The sequence below is a fragment of the Pelmatolapia mariae genome, linkage group LG10_11, assembly GCF_036321145.2.
Source record: "Pelmatolapia mariae isolate MD_Pm_ZW linkage group LG10_11, Pm_UMD_F_2, whole genome shotgun sequence".
Classification (NCBI taxonomy): domain Eukaryota; kingdom Metazoa; phylum Chordata; class Actinopteri; order Cichliformes; family Cichlidae; genus Pelmatolapia; species Pelmatolapia mariae.
In genome coordinates this window covers 51,117,354-51,135,438 of record NC_086236.1, presented here as the reverse complement: position 1 = coordinate 51,135,438, position 18,085 = coordinate 51,117,354, and positions in this window count along the sequence as shown.

Here is an 18,085-nt window from a genome sequence, read left to right as displayed (position 1 = left end):
GTAGGTGGATGTGTGGTGGGGTGGAGAGGAGGGAGGGAGGGATCGGGCTGTCCCACTGTGTGGATATATGGTGTGAGAATTCAATTTGCTCATCTCCTGTTATCATAACTCAATTTCCCCGTTTCACACATGCACGGACATGTGCATAGAAACTCCGTCGCACATTAACGGTCCATCCAGTCACCTGACGAGTGAGGGAACTTCCTCGAGGAGGAGTGCAGGTAATTAACGTCGATCAGGGCCGCTGCTCTCCAGATTTACGGTGAGAAAGAAGCGAATCTGATCTCACAGACGTGAGAAACGATGAGGAGAGGTAGGTCGACTGCATGAAGGGGCCCCGAGTCTCATTAAGCAGAGGAACTGATCTTTCCACAGAGATCGGGGCCCATTGGATCCCCATTATGGTTCTGTTCCTGGGGGCCCCGTTAACAGCACTCCCCTAAGCCCTTTGGAATGAGATCTGGCTTAAGAAATGAGTCTCTTGTGTGGAACGCATAGCGCAGGGACTCGTGGACACACGCCAAACCACTAAGGGATGCAATATTGGTGTCAACTGTCACTTTACTGGAACGTATTAAAAAAATATTAACATACAGATATAAATATAATGACAGATGGATTAAGTGGCTCTGTGGAGTTGCAGGTGAGCAGACTGTTGCTAGCAATACTAACTAAGAGACTACAATACAGGGCAGTTACAGCAAGAAAAGGAAGGGGCTAGAAAGCAGGAAAAAATTACAGTGGCAAAAATAAAATGTCCCTGATTTGTTATTCTTTTTCTGGCCTTATTAGTATAAAGGCTAAAGCTAAATTCATATATGCAACATTAATATGCATCTCACTTTTGTGTATTTGATACATATAAATATTTTTTATATTTTATGCAAATGTCCTGTCAAGGAAGAGTCTAATGCACTAAAATGTGAATAGACTTTGCTTTAAATGAGCATTATATTAATGGCTGTTGTCTAGCATGCTAAATTTCTGTAGCTAACCTGGCATAAGGTTAGCTACGCTTTAGCTAATGAATAGGCCACCTCTAAAGTAAAAAATGACTAAATAAGAAGTTAGCAGGAAAGGAGTAAGGATGACAAGAGATCGGCATAAAACAAACAGAAAAGGGAGAAAAGCTCTAATTTTAAAAAATGAATAAACCTAATGAATCATGTGCTCTAAAATTTACTTAAAACAATCAACAGAACAAATACTCCTGTAGTCCACATTGCAAAATATTGCATCATATCTGTTAGTGAATTTTTATTTATGTTTTTCAATGACAGTAAAACGAGTTACAAAATTGTACACTTGTTTTATGGGGGTTGACGTTTTCATCCTCAGTTTTTTTTGGTCCACCGCTGTGTCAATAGAAAAATTTCAAACGTCATTTAACTGTGACCTCCACTTGCCTCTCTCAATTGTTTTCTGGTTTTCTCTTTTGCATCCATTTCTTAGATTAGTAATGATCTACACAGAGTGATGAAAGTTGCAAATTCTTGTGTTTAACCTTGGCAGTTTTAGGCATTTTTTGAATCAGCTTTATGTCTTTGCTTCACTTGATTCCGCACATTTTTTTCTCTTGCTCTCATGTGTCCTCGCAGACATTTTGCCTAGCTCTTAAATTCCTCTGGATGGGTTGCATGCCTAGCAACAGATTTCAAATTAGCCGTGGGCCATCTACGCATAAATGTAAATGGAGGACAAGGGTCAGCGGGGCTTGCACCATCCTAGTTAGTGTACATTTGTCATTTGACAACAAAAATGCATTACTTAAATTGAGCCGTGAACACAAAACCAAGAGGAAGGGGAGTGGGATTGTGTTACATGCGCTGTGGAAAGCGTGACTGATTCAACTAATAATAACATCAATTTATTTTTCTTTAATGAAAAATTCTTCACACCGCTTTTTGACATGGGGGAATAAACAAGCGAGGGAGAGCTCTCATGTCGAGCCCTCAGCTGTGCATTTGTGTATTTCTTCTTGCCAAATCATGGTTGGCAGCATGCTGGGGCCCTGTTATTACCCCGGAACTAATCTTCTCAAATCAAACATCCACGAAATATCAAAGCGCCAATGATTTGTATGTTGTTCTTATCAAGTTGCAAAATCTGCAAACCATGGCCAGCTCTCAACTTGTGTAATTTCTTAAGCTAACGGGTAAACATCCTGTGTTTACAAAGCAGATAAATGTCTTAAAGTTGTTCATTCCACTCCTGATACAGAATAATAGCTGGCAGCGAATACTGGATGTCAACACATTAAAGATCTTTAAAAATGTTTATGCAGCACTGTTTTCCTTTTTGTTTTTTTAGGTTTTTATCAGTAATCAAGCTCTTTAGCGTCCTGACAGATGATGCAGCTGCAAGAGCTAACCCCCCCTCAAAAAAACGCAGGGTGACCATCCCAAACGTTCCGTCCTCTCTCTTCGTTCTGCAGTTTATTATCTAATCAGCTCGGCCCTTGGACACACAGCCACGCTCAATGGACCCAGACCACATGGCCAATAGAGCACCCAACAGACTGTGTCATCTCAGCCTGCCGAATCAAAAACAAACACAGGGGCTAGCTCGCTGTTTTGAGGAGACCAGGATTAAGCGAGAGGCCTTCCCACCCTCCTCCACTGTTTATTTAGCATGTTTACACTCCTTGAGTTTGATTTATTCCTATGTCTTGTCACTGTTTCATGCAAGTCTGGCTAGGTATTTTTTTTTGCAGTTTTGTAATGTTTCCTTAGGTGCTGGCAATCTTTTAAATCTGCAGAGTGAATTCAATTGTCTTAAAATGCCATATTCATGGCTGCCGTAGATTCTTGACAGCCTCCAGTCAAATCCCCACACGCATTCACAACCACACACCTTTGGATTACCTCAGTGCAGAAGCGGGGGGACGGAGTCCGGGCAACAGCACAAAACAAGACAACAGGCACAATTACAAAGCAGCCTGGAGACAATCCCGCACTTTAATGAAAGTCCAGTTTCCCCTGCCCCAGGTAAGTGCTCAACGTGATTGTATCTGTGAAACAATTACACTGTCACAATCAAAGGAAGCTGCCTTTAAATGGTCTGTCAAGGCCCTCAGCGGGGCTAATAATCACTCATCTCTTTCCCACTGTGTCACTGAGGTGCTGAATCCTCCCTTTGTTCTGCACATCACCTGCCTCTCAATAGACTGCTTGGTGTTACACTTCAGGCACTTAGAGGGCCACGCTTTCAAAGCGGGGCCCCGAGGATATGCGAGCTCTGAGTGGATATCCAACAACTAGCACTTCCGAATCCCTTTTTTTGTCCAGCTCAGAGTTGGATTTGCTGAACAAACGTATATTACTGTAGCTGTTTCTCCACTTCTCCACTTCACTCCCTTGTCGTGGCAAGCCTGTTTTTTTTTTTTCTTTCTTTCCCTCAGGAGGCCCAGAGGTAAGCTGTAATCCTGGGAGCAACCAGCAGCTGAAAGGAGATAACACCCACTCCTAATTTATAGAGTTATCACATATCCTCATCGGCGCATAAAGTGCATCCGGTTGCCTCCAAGTGCCCAGCGGATTTCCATTTTACTCCTTCTCTTTAAGTTAATACCTGTTTCATGTTTAACATCAATTAAAGGTATAAGGGTAATTAGAGAAGACATGGGAGAAAAAGAGGGTATCCTGCAGTTTCTCTTCCACAGTTTAATGATTCGCCAGCAGCCCGACATGTGGCATGTCTGGAATGTTTGTCCCTCCATTCAGAGCATGAGAGTTATTGTGTCAGGAGAGGGAAGAAAAGGATCTATGCAGCTAAGTCTGCGTGCACACATGCACAAGGTATTTGTGTTTGAGTATGTGTTTGTGCCATGTTTGTAGGCCCAATGCCCGCTGGTTGTTGTAGAGAAGGGTAAAGAGAAGGTTAGATGGTTTTAAATGATCCGCTAGTTGATCCGAGTTTCCATTCTTGTCCACGAGAACCTCTCGTTGCAGCTGGTTTTGGTTTCCGTGTTTGACTGTACAGAAACACACACGGTAAAAAGGCTCAAATTTATACGTTGTTTTTCCTTCTCTGTATCCTGCCTTGTCTGTTCTCCACTGCAGGGCACCCACTGCAACTTCACTCTTTCTCTGTTTCCCACTCTTCATTCAGTCGATCCCCGGGACACCCCATTCATTTATTTTTTATTAAACTTCAGCACTCTCCGAGACTCATTTCCTGCGGTTACTGGTGGAGCAGAGAGCACGCTGGGAGTTTCCCAGAGACTGGCAGGGGTCGGGAATGATGCCGGAGGAGCAAAGATGGGGGTTGGTTTGGTTTGAGATGGTGAAAGAAGGAGGGATCGTCATTTTGGGAGTGCCCTGTCACCATGGAATTTATTAGAAGACTTACTCTTTTCTGTTACAGTGTGGTTGGGTTAAATAAACACCTAAATTGGTTTTCAAAACCAAATACAATCAACTGTAAGCAGATGATAACACTGACGTGAAAAATATCATACAGAAATGACACCCCACAGGCAGGTATTTTTGTCCCCAGCTATAAAAACCAAAGCTTGGCAGGAACGACATGTTGCACTGCGACTTACATGTAGCATTTTTTGGATGATTTATTGTCATCACCGAAACACTTTAACAGACAAGCTGTTTTTCCCCTTCATTTAGGTTACACGAAAAGGTGAGTTATTGCCACCACTTGATAAGAGCGTGATGACGTAGCTGGATTTCCTGCTCAAATGATCAGGTTTGTGGTTTACAGGATAGCCATATATCTGGTATCTTTTTTCTACATTCCCTACAACTTTTCACATATGCACTTTACATGCATGTTTTTTTTTTTTTTTTTACAGGAATTGGCCCATTGGTATGCCAAGTATATTGGAAAAATGTGTGGTGCAATTTATGACCTCAGAAATGCAGAGCAGTGTGCAATAGTCTTGAGAAACCCCCCCCATTTCTTTATATTTTGCCTCCACGGAGTAAAACAAAGGACAAAGGACAAAAGAAGAAGTCACACAAAAACTATCTGCAGCAGCTCAACACTTTCTGAAAGTCATTTCGAAGTAGAGAAGGCTGAGGAATGCCAAACTATACAAGAAGTAGACTGAAAATCAGTGGCAACAGGTCTGAGAGATTAATCTAAATTTGACATTTTTGTTCAAATTGTTATCATTACGTATGGAAAAGATCAGGAGATGGATACAACAGTGGGTGTCTACAGCCATGTATATATCATGGTAAAGGCTCTGTCATGGTTCGGGGTTTCATTTCAGCCAGTGGTGTTGGGGATCTTGTCAAAATTGACGCAATTATGAACATAGAAAAGGTTTTTATACACCATGCAATACCAATAGCAGCTTCTCCTTTTCGCCTCATATACAGTATAATCTGGGTGGCTGTATCTCAGGAAGTAGAGCAGGTTGAACCACATCATAAGGCTGGTGGTTCAATTCCTAGCTGTTCCAGCTTGCATTTCAAAGTATCCTTGGGCAAGATACTGAACCTCAAGTCGCTCTCCAATGCAGCCGTTTCAGTGTCAATGTTAGATAGAAAACACTTGGGTAGAAAAAAGTGATTGTATGAATGGGTGAATGTGGCATGTTGTATAAAGTGCCTTGAGTGTTCAATTAGACAATATACGAATCAGTTGACCATTTATTTCAGTAGAAGTTTCAATAATTCACTGCACCAACTTCTCACTTTCCTAGAACAATATGAAGAAATGAAGGGTGGCTCAAGAGTTTTGCACAATATTATATCCTTTTTATACAAGTTTTAAATATATTTTTATAGTAGTATTAAAACCAAGTTATTTAGACAGTCTTTAGCTTTTTTTGTCTAAATAATATAATTTACCTGGGCTACTGATCAATAACATAATAAATCTTTTTTTTTTTTTTCATTTATCTTGTATTTTTATATGTAAGAAGATTTTAAAACTGATCATGATTGATTTTGGGGGCAATCACACACTTTATCTGATTATATGAAATCTAACTGTCAACATCTATGCACTTGCATCAGTCAGCAGTCCTTGGCGCCCCACACACTTAACCAAAATTAAGTGTTGCTCCGGTTCTCACATCTGCTTGTATAATATTTTCCCCCTTTTTTTAAAGGCTATGACCATATGGAAGGTAGGTGCCCATGAATTTTAATGTAAACACACACATCATACTATTCTGATGCATTTGAAACACACATTACATATGAATTATATGTTTGAGGGGGGTAGAAACATGTAGTGTTGTTTTCATGGTTTTTAAATGAACCATCTGGGTACTTGTTGGCAAAGACCCCAGAATTTACAAGGTTTATTTTCATTGCTGAAATAGTGTACATTGCACACTGGGGCAAGAGGCTTTGACACAGGGGACCCAAACAGGCATCTGAGCAATCAAATTATTCCCAGAAAATTATTATAGATGAAGTGCTTGGGGTATTATTTGCAAATCAATTGAAAAAAAAAATAAAAAAGCATACGTGTGTGTCAGGCGAGTGTTTTATGCCTCAATTCCCATTAAAACACGGCTGCCATGGACTAAAGACTTCCAGGCCATTTAGGGCTGGGTAAGCCAATCACAAATGGGCTTTTAGGGCTTTAAAATAATTATGGAGTCAGTTACATTGTCAGGCATAACTCTGCTGTTTGTCAAACGTTTTACATTTGGCCTTGTGTTCAGTTTTCAAACAGCTTGTATTCAAACATGTGGGGCAGGAATCTAAGCGTTTGCTAATTTTCAAAATGAAGAGTTTTCCTACTAAATGGATTGTACTGAATCATCTCCTGTAGTTATTTGTTCATTCCTCTGTTCGCTTAGGGTCTCAGTCAGTTGCTAATGAACATGCAGAGGCCAATCTTTTCTTTAAGCTAGCAGCTATTATAGCCAGGAGTTAGCACAAGATAATCATTAGCCTTATTTCTCACACCTTCATGTCTTCTTGTTGACTTCCGTATATTAAAGGAGACTCACCGGTGTTTCTTCAGATCCACTGTGAAGGAATCGCATACGTCCAGTGACTGATGCAACAAATTGGCAAGACCTTAATCGCGAGCCTCGATTGGCAATAAGTGTCTCAAACTGCAGGAATCAGGGTTAGTAAGTTTGAAATGAATGCCAGCCTGATATTCATCACTCATTTCTGCAGACTCTGAGCGAACACGGATCAATTTGGTTAACAAATCTTTTGAATGCACTTTATTTAAGACAGACAAGATTTGCTTTGAACATCATCATCATATCTTAAATGTTTACCTTAGGTGTCAAAGATATACAACAATGCCAGAAGCAGAGGAATCTGAAGAAGATTGCGATATCTGAGATTCGAAATTTGTTGATGGTGATGATTTTAAAAATCACATAGATTATATGACTTTTCGAGTGTATTCATCTTAAAATGCCCAGCTAAAAACTAACTTTACTATTATGCAATTTACTGTCGAGGTAGCTGGGAAAATAACAAAGGTGTGCGAACGTTACGAGAATAGATTTGGATTCTCACAACTCAGCAACACAATGACTCCACCTCCCCTTCTCCACCCTTTGTCTGAATACCTCAGTTGAACCGCCATCCTTGACATGCATTGCTTACGAGAGCATTCATCATGGCACAACAGTCTGACTTCCTGTCTCCGTGCTGACAGCGAGCTGTTAACGTAATGATGTGCATGCTAGCGCAGAAGGTTTTTGGGAGACCGACTTGGCCTCCTGCTAAGTGGGTACACCATGGACCTCACCAGGCAGCCCTCCAGGGAAACCATTTGAGCAATGTGACCCTCCTAAATAGATTAAATAAATTAAAGATGACCATTCTTTAAGGGATTCATCATACAGTTTTCAGTAAAGGAATGTGTATTAAAAAGGTTCATTACAATTAATCAGGATTTTTAAAAATAGTGTACATAGTAAAGGAGAGCAGTGGTTCTGAAATAGGGGAGTGGGGGAAATGGATGAGGCTTTGATGTGGTTCCCAGGGCTGTAGGCCATGCAGAGCCATGCTATTTCACCGTGAAATGCTATTACACTTCTGGTCTTTTGGTTGCCATCACCACAATTTCCTTTTTCAAGCTCTCAGTAGTTTTTGATTCAATGATCCCAGATCCTAGACATGTACAAATGTCACATGTCACAGGGTTTGCTTTATTTTGTAATACCCAAACTTGAGAATGTGATGAGTTACAGACTAGTGCTGTACAATATTACAAATTTTGGTATCAATTTGATACCAAGAAAATTATTTTAGTATTGCTGATTCTTTTAACCTATAAAGGAACTGGAGAATAAAGCAGAGTTGTCTGTTACTAACTGTAGATGTTTCATCATAGTTAACATGCATGATCTTTATTTCGACAGCATTTTTACTGCTGGCAAACAAGCTGTACTCTGTAGAGTAATATCAGAGCCCCTTTGTGATTTCAATAGGAAAATATTTTTCAGTTTCCATCACTGAACAAGGTTCTTATCTGACGGCATCACCATTTGCCTTGGTGCATGACACAACAGACTCAAACAAATACACAGAGAACCAAAAACTTGCAAACCCTTTGCAAATACTGCAAAATAAATGGAGAGACTGATCAATCGTCCTACCCCTGATAGCAGAGTAATAATTTTTGTCCCAGCAGCCACTGCTGACATGCATTATTTAGAAAAATATCCATCCTTATCAGCTTTTCCCTATTCAGATGCACGCAACCACTTTACAAAAACACATTTTGACTACTAAATGTGATCTAATTACATCTTTTGCCTCCAGTATCTGCCTCCTACACTTATCTCTCTATTGTGCCAAACACGTAACAGCTAATAAGCGCCACTTTACATGCTCAGTGTAAATGTTTAATGTTTGATGTTTTCACAGAATTAAAACTGAACACAAGTCTGATGTATGGATGTGGATACATACGCACTGTGGATATCTGCAGCTGAGAAAACTTGGTGTTCAGTTTCGCTGAAGTTTTGACTTGAGCTGTTTTACTTTGTTGCTCATATCAGACTTTTAGTCTTGTAATTTAACATCCCAAACTGCTATATGTATCTAAAATAAGCACATCAGCAGTGGTCTTTGTTCAAATTAGACTGTATTCTAAAAGATAACACTGTGTACTACCAGCTTGTAGTGAACAGCAATCATTCTTATCCATTTTGGCTCGCATGCCACATTTTTCCTCCAGTTAAGTCCAGTGACTAAAACACAGCATGTTGAGCAGTTTCAGCAAATTGGCCTCTTTTTTTTTCTTTCTCTCTTTTTTTTTTCTCAGCGATCTAACCCAAACAGGAGATTCCATTTATTTTCTTTCAGGGGGAGTGTATTCTCTGGGATATTCACTGGCACTGGGATTGTTTGGAAAGGAGTGTCATTTGGCTCCCCTCTCCTCCTCCTCCTCCTCCCTCCACCACACCCGCACTCCTCCCAGAAGTGTCTGCTGGTATCTGATTCCTACTGCTGGGATTCTCTGACAGGTTTAGCAGCAGCAGTGATAAGCACGGGATGGGTTTAGAGCATCGCAGTTCACACTGATACTATCTCTTCCTGCCTTAATCCTCTGAGTGAAGTATCTACACACTTGTGTTTTAGATTTCGCAGAAATTTCGCCTCGATGATTGTGCTAAAAAAAAAAAGAGGCAGTTACGAGGGTTGTGTGCATTTATCTCACTTAATCCCTCGTTAAGATAAGAGCAGTGTCTGCAAATATAACAACCAGAGATAGAGATAAAGGATCACATTTTATAGCGCTCTTTATGAGCAGGTTCTCACCTTACTGAGTCATCCTCTTTGTCATGGCCTCGCTCGACAGTTCTTGGACCCCAATAGCTCTGCTCACTTGTTTCATGTCAGTGGATAATGTGCAGGATTAACTCACAAATGTGTTACATCGCAGAGCAGCTCCTTGCAGCTACACAAACAGCACGGCTCAAACTGGTGGAGTAGGTGTTTATTGCCGCTCTATTTATTTTACCGTGCAGTTTTGTTTTAGAAGTTGGAAATCCAAAAGAGCTTTTGGAACGGGAGATTAACATTGATGTTCTACAATAATATGACTCTGGTTGCACTGCTCAAAGCAAATATTTTTACTGACAACAGACATGCGAGCATAGGACTGAATCGCAATTAGATTCGTTTGACCCTTTGGTTGAAGGGGGCCTAAGGTGGGACGCCACACTGAGGACATTGTACAATTTACCCCCCCATCCTCCAAACATATTCCAAAGTCCCTGTGAACCCTGCAGGCTCCCTCCCTCTCTGCTCTTTTGATAATTATGAATTATTACAGGCTGGGGTTTTTGTTAGTAACTCTCTAATTTTGCAGATCATAATTGATCACAGGTGTGGCGTGGGGAGTGTTTTTGAAGTTCTCTTCTCTCTCCCTTTCTCCTGCTCCCCCGCATCTTCTTCCTCTTCTTTGCTTTAGCAGTGAACCGAGGTCGTCTCCCAGGCAAGCCCCTGTTGGAGAGCTTCCCCTTTTCTTAATTCCAGGCGTTCCTTCAGCGTCTTAGATGAGCTGATGTCCTTTCATCCTCCTCGGTGGAAAGGAGGACACCGCTAGTGCACACTGTCAGTCCAGCTGGGATGTGGCGCAACTCGCTACATTCCTCTTGTTGCTCTGGTCACTCGGGGTGTGTGAACATGTGTGTGTGTGTGTGTGTTTCCCCTCAGCAGAGCCTCCACAGCGTCCTCACAGCCAAACCATTTTGGGAATGGCTGGAGAGGAGGGGATATTGGATTAGAAAAAGGCAAGGGATATAAATCTCTCACAGAGGCTCTCCAGTCTATCTCCTATCCAGAGGATTTATGATGTTTAACAGACTCAAATAATAAAGAGAGAGAGAGGAAAAAAAACAATTTATGAAATTGTTTTTTTTTTTTTGTCTAGCAGCTTTCTTCCTTGATTGATTGTGAAGCCTGCAATTTCTGTGCGCTTCCCCCCCCAGATGATCTTCATGTTTCCTTGAAACACACACACACAAGCACACACAAACGAAAATCCAAACAGGTGAGGATAAGGTCGGTGGAGGCTTTAATTGAGAAACCCCCTGGTTTGGTAGATGTGTGTCCGCCCTGGGTGGTGAGCGGTGAGGTAAGCGTCTCCTCCCTGGAACACATTTCGACCAATTTATGTACAACTAAATCAATGGTAAGTATTTCCAGTTTACCGTTTAATTGCAGTCAGCTGGAACATGTTGCTTTCTGACATGGCAGAGCAGGACTCAGAGGACATTCTGAGGGCAGCGTGAAGGTGCAGCAGGTGTGCTCATGTTGTAGCATCTCGGTCCAATTTGCTTCAGAGCCGTGACTCACAGGGACTCAGTCTTTCCATCAGTTCATCTTTTTTAATACGAAGTGTGAACCTCAGTCTCACCTTTGTACAAATCTGATGTGACACACCAAAGACTTTTTTCCCCCTAGTATAGCATGTGCACATATACTTGTTCTCATATATGACTTTGTGTGTGTGTGTGGAGGCACGGGAGGGTTGTAGGTAAGCAAGACTCCAGAAATCAAGTACTTCTGCAAGAGTCAAATTCAATATGAGCTGAGGTCGTGATTGGTTAAAGGGGAGCTTTTGCCCCTGGACCTCACAATGAGGTATCTATTACAGCAACTACCAAAGAAATGTTCTTTTAATTAGCCACATTTATCTTTTTTTTCAGTGTTTTGACAGAAACTCTTACATAAACATACATCAACAAAGCGGCGACTGACCAAAAAAAATGCATGGTCATTTTTATGTTTGACAGCGCCACTTGGAACAATAACAGCAGTGACCTTGGGCCGCTGTGTTTTGGTCGGTTCTAGTTTTTCAGTTTTACTTCTAATCGTCCTGCTGCAGCACCTGCAGTAGGTTTTTTTGAGGGGGAAGGGAATTTTAATAGCCAACTATTGCCAATCATGTGCACATCATTAGTTTTTTTTCCCTCCCTCCCCTTACATGTTACATAAGACTTCCCACAATCTGAAATGGATTTGGACGGTAATGTTCTGTTTTTACTTGATCCAGTTGTAATCTTTCTAACTGCCTCCATCTAAACCAATATGGTATGCAGCTGGAAGCAAATTATTTTGTTGACAATGTTTGCTTGTAATTTTGTCAGTGTGATAATTCTTGGAGTGTTTTGTGTGTGTGATTGTGTTGTCTGGCTAGTGTTTACAGAAGGCTGCTTTGCGGTCAGACAGCTGATCTTGGCCAGGAGAGAGCTGGTCTAAGGGGACAGGCCTGCATTTGGTGTGGGCAAACTCAAGACTGCACAGCATTAAAATTCCTGCTCGAACGTGACGTGAAAGAGGCGAGAATGAGTGAGTGAGAGAGAGAGAACAGAGGAGGTGGGGGGCTTCGGGGGTAGCCCGATGTGATGAAACCCTCGCTTGTTGCTGTTCGTGGCCCTCACTGTTGTCCCCCCCACAGCAATTGTCGGGGCGCTTGCCTGTTCTCCATTATGCCACATTTCCATGTAGTTTCCTGTCAAATATATAAAAAAAGGCTGGTGTGAATTTTACTCAACCTAAAAACACGTGTGGACATTTTTCCCCACCTGGCGCAGCTAAACTGGGGCGGAATGCTAAAATGTGCATTGAAGCAGGGGAGAGATGATGTGTTACACCAAAGTGTTTCACAACAAACACTCTCAAAGCCATCAGGCTGTTCGCTGCAGGGCTCGTTGGGCCGACGCACTTCTTTACAATATACAGGTGCTGAGGAGAGGGGGGAAAAATGGAGAGGTAAGGCTCTGCAGTGCCACAGAACATAGTCAGTCTACTTGCTCTGATGGCGTAATGGGAACTGCCAGCTGTGGGCTTAATTACAGCACAGAGTGGTGAAGGAGATTGGTCCTGTTTTTCTTCTAGGACGCACAGCTTAACCGATGTGTAGACTCCAATGTTGTTAAACCAGATGAAGGGCATCGCTGAGAGTTCTGCATCAGTGAGAGGACAGAAAAGAAACCTGCCTGAGCTTGTTCATCACACAGGGCAATAACTGCAACACAAGCCAGTCAAATAACTGGTAAAGCCATCACAATTCCCCAACTTTTTAGGTGACCCAATAGGTAAGTAGCTAGGTGCATAAGGATACCATCAAAGTAGTTGTAATTCATATTAATAAATGCATAAAAGGCTACAAATTCACTTGTTAAATATGATAAGACAAATGCTATATTTCTATATGTATGTCTATATTTCTGCATGTAGATTGAAAGTATACACATCTTCAATCTGTTGAGTGACATACTACTGTACCAGCACCAAAAAGCGATGATGAAATGTATTGACATTTTTTCAATTAATAAAAATAAGATAAAAATGATTTGGTGAGATGAGATCTATTCACGAAAAATTAAGTTGTCTAGAAAAGCAGGACATATTTTGTGCAGTAAGGTTAGTGCACATTTGATCTGCGCCAAGGAAACAGTACAGCCTTTTTCTGGGCAACAAAACATCAATATAGGCTCCAGGCACCCCCCTCGCGACCCTGAAAAGGATAAGCGGCAGTGAATGGATGGATGGACATCAATATGTGGAAGGAAGGTAAGACTAAGAAGGTATGAAGGTGGACATGTTTCACATCTGATGTCAAAGACGGTTTGTTAACCTTTGTGGAGCAACTCTCATTGATAAAAACACAACAAACTTTTACATTTGATATTTTAGTCAAATGAAAATATTTTGTCTATTATAATCTGAATACTCTAATACTCTCTAATACTAAAAGAATTCAGACTAAATGATGGTTTGATAAAAGGACTAAAACAAAATAAAAATTTTCTATCAAAAAGAATACTGCTCAACACTCAAAATTCATAAGTGAGGGGACGTGTGCTGCAACAGAAATATTACTAACTTAACCGTGAATAGACGAAATACATTATATTTCAGAACCAGGAGCCTCTTTGATATATTATCTATAGAAACTGTAATTTGATTAGGTATTAGAAAAAACAGACTGCAGTATATACTTGTTAAATATTTGTATTTAACAAGTATATATTTGTATATATTAAATTAGTGTTCACCATTAGAATAAATGGCCTAAAAAATAAGCAACTGCATTAGCATGACAAACCACAAAGTATGCATTTTAGTTCCAGGCAAATTATCTCTTTAACCAGCTTCAGGCAAAAATGGCAACTTTGCATACAAAATGTGTCCTAATCTTACAGATCAGTTCTTGTGGAATTTTCCAAGCAGATCCACGGTCCCCTGAAGGTGAAAAAATTTACATTTTAAACACCCACAAGTTTTTTTTTCTTTTTACTCCTTTTGTTATTTTTTGTCGACAAAATGAAAATTTATTGCTAACGTTCTTTGAATTATGAGCTAAAATCTGAAGGTCAAGTACTTGACGTGCACGGTAAGTCAGACTAAAGTCACTAAAATATGCTCCTTTGTGCTGTTTTCTGTGCTAACAATATGCACGATGTGATACACATTCACTTAATCAAGGCACAATACCGTAGTTGATTTACAGGTTGTGCATTACCTTGTGACCAAGTGAGCCAGCAGCGAGCGTGGGCCTTGGTGGTAATGTAGTGCTAGTGTAATGCATTGTGCTTGGCTGCCTCTTCTGAAACATTTCACTAATGGCATTAATGTTCTGAGTGCTCGGGTCCTTAGCTGTGCCAACTAAAGTGGAGGGGGAAACGGGGAGACGGGGAGGAGAGAAGTTGAGCAGCAGTTGAATCTAAGCAGATGGCACTTGTTTTACTTTCTTGCCTGGCCATCTGGAGTTTACTTAAACTGATGACTTCATCATCAAACACTGGCCCACCAGCCAACTATGGCACTCACCACACACGTATACACACACTTACGGGATACAACAGCAGCAGAGTGACTGTGTTATGGTGTCGCACTTGAGAAGTGTATGCATGTACTTAGGTGCCTGTATGTGTGTGTTTGTGTGGTGGTTCATGCAGGATTGTGTGTGTGTGTTTGTGTGTGTTTGGCACATCTTTCTTTTGCAGACACACACAAGTGTGTTTATAAGAACCCGACCTGTAAAAATGTCATCCCTCTGTCTCTTCAGTCCTCATTCAGAGTGACATAATACCGGCCTCGGGGATGGCATCATTAAGCGAAATGTCCTCTGGCATTTTCTAACTCCTCTGTCAACTACATAAAACTTTAATCACTGCAGTCACAGAGGACTGATCCCTGTCCCAGCTGAGCTCCACAGTCTCCAGGAGAAAGTCAAGAGCAATCAGTTGACTTCATTTACTTGGAAAAGCCTGTTTGTGACACCTGTGCTAAGAGACGTAAGCACTGTAAATGCACGAAAGCAGCGCAAGAACCACCCATAAAGCTGCAGCTTTTCCCTAAGAACTTCATAAAAGCTGAGTGATGGTAAGAATAACCACTTTAAGTAGGTGATGTACTTTTTTCCAAAACACAACGGTGAGGTGTGCTTGAAGATCCACACCAGAGTTTGTACAGTTATAAACTGTAAACTGTAAATGTTTGGGGTTATTTTAATGTTTAAATAAGCAAACACGGGGGCTTTTGACAAATTTGCATCAACTTATTTGTCTTTGAATCTCCAAGCTGTTTGGATCATAAGGATCGCAGCACACAGTTTAATGATCTGTTTGATGGCTTCACGTTCATCTACCGTGGTTTAGTTACTCAGGCAGCAGCTACACATCATTTAACCCGTTGGAGCCGGTGTGGAGGGGCAGAAATCGAGTCATGGGGCTGAGCTGAATGAGACCACTGTGTAACAAAGGGACCCTGCTGAAAGACTTGCCATAATAAAGTAGAGAAGAGGATAACAAAGGACTTGGGAGATTCCTCACGTATTCTTCTTGTGCTTTATAGACTAGCTGCGAGGCTAGTGCTCAATTTCAAGCACAGAGGAATGTGTTTGTTGTGGTCAAGGGCTTTTCAGGTTAAACATGTGATAGTTCCACTTTGTACTGTATGAATTTGAAATCGTTATAAAAACCAGGCGATCACATAGAGCTAAGCACCTTTTTTTTAAATTATTTTAAAGCAATATAATTTAAAATTGGACTATATATACACAAGTACACAGTCCAGGATCTTGTATACCAGCTGTGTGTAGTTTCCTCTTACTGCAACTTACTCTTTGCCAAAACTATGTTCACACTTCTGCTGTCACATTAGGAGCCCAGAGCAAAATGCCGGGGTCAACAGGGACAGGACAGGCGTGGGCTCCTAGTGCTGGATGCCCTCACTAGAGTGATGCTGGTTGTTTGGCTCATCCACAAGTTTAATGCTGGACAGCAAGTGTACAGTACAGGAAAAGTAAACAGCAGAGTTGATTATGGGCTCCAGCTGCAGCTGCAGCTCAGAAACACATCCTGAACTGGATGGACTGCTGTTCTGCCCAGGATGTGGCCGTTATTAGCATAATTGTAAGAATCTTTCAAATGTAACATATATTGCGGGTATGATAAGTAAGGAAACAAATAATTGAACCATATTTAAACTCGGATTAGGAGTGCCATTTTTGTTAAACAGGTACTGTACTCTGTATATTTGTTTTGGTGCCCATGTCAAACAACGGACTGCCTATAGATTTCTTCTCTTTCAATAAATACCACCACTTAACCCCCCCTTCCCCTCCCAAATTCATTTTTTCCCTCATATATATATATTCCACATAAATAAACATATATGATCTCCCCCAGCATGTGTCTGGAGGAAGGGGTTGAGGTCGCCACTGCAAAGAAAGTGAAAAAGCTTTCAAAAGCATTTCTCTTGGCCCACTCGCCCCTGAACAAAGCCTGCTGTCAACTGGTCAAGGTTTCACTTCCTAATTACCTTCTCCTGGGGCACAATGGCCACGCCGCTGCCTAGCCCAGGCCACTCTAGACACCAGCATTCTTTCCCAGACGAGTGGCCCCTCTACCATGGACCTACAGTCTCTAAGGAAGTGCTAGACGCATGGTTAATATGGCCGATATGACCCCGGTCTGCAGTAGTATATCACATTTAGATATTGACAAATCACTCTGCGTATGTCATTCTACCGAAAACCCCCCCCCACTATCTGGTGATAGAATAACTATGACCTAAATGTTTTTTTCTTTCATAATTCTAAGAAATCCGATTTGTATAAGATCACATTCCTGGTGCTCTTTTTCAGTGCTAAGCTGATTCTTTGATTCATGCACACCAAGGCTTTTTATGGCTGTTTTACCTCAGGTTAGAGGTTGTGAAAAGTTCACACAGGCTCACAACTAATATAGCACTGTTTCCTCTCTAAAACCTTCTCCTTGCTACTGTAAAACTTCAAACACAGTCAGAAGAGAGACAGAAAAAACCCCTACGTGAAATGCAGCCGTGGTTCAAACTGGTTCCTTATTGACTAGAGTGGTGAGTGATTTTCACTGATGCTCCTTTGCCACCCAGACTACTCCCAAGAACACCCAGACAGGAATTCCACTCAGGCTTATCTCACCGGCCCATCGACTGCCACCACCACCACAGAGGAGGAGTGGAGGGAGCTTGGTCTGAGGAAAAGGTCAAAAGGGTAAGAGGGGGGTCTCCTCTGGCTTGGATTAGGGGTTAGAGGAAACCTGTTGTTGGGGTAAGCAGTTCATTTGTGTTTACCAACAACTGCTCTGGGAGATAGCTGTCAGCGGTGTGTATGAAAATTCGCTGCAAGGGGAAGCTGCAGTGGTTGGCCTGAGACACTGAGGAGCAACAGGTTCGCAGAAAGATAACTGATGAGATGCCTGGACTATCAGGGGATGACAGTGGGGGGTAGAGGCGATGTGAGCTAACGCTTTATTAGGTCTTTACAGCTGTGTTTTTTCCACTTACTCACTGCTAAGATCCACTAAGCCCCTCTGTGACTTTTTAAAGTCATCAAGATTGCTTTGGAGGCATTAAAGTTATTGGAAGACAGTAATAAGATGATTATTTACACACTATATACATAACTATAGACTAAATATTGTCTTAACAATCTAAACATTATCATAGACTATTTCAAATGAAGAAGAGGCCAGTTATAGCCAACAACTAAAGGTATCTTAATACATAGCTCATTAATCAAACTGCCTCATAAATGTAAATAAATCAGCCATATATTGAGTAATTTTGGGCAAACCAAGCAGCAGTCAACATAGCAGAAACTTCAGTGATCTTCTAGAAGCAAATATGGC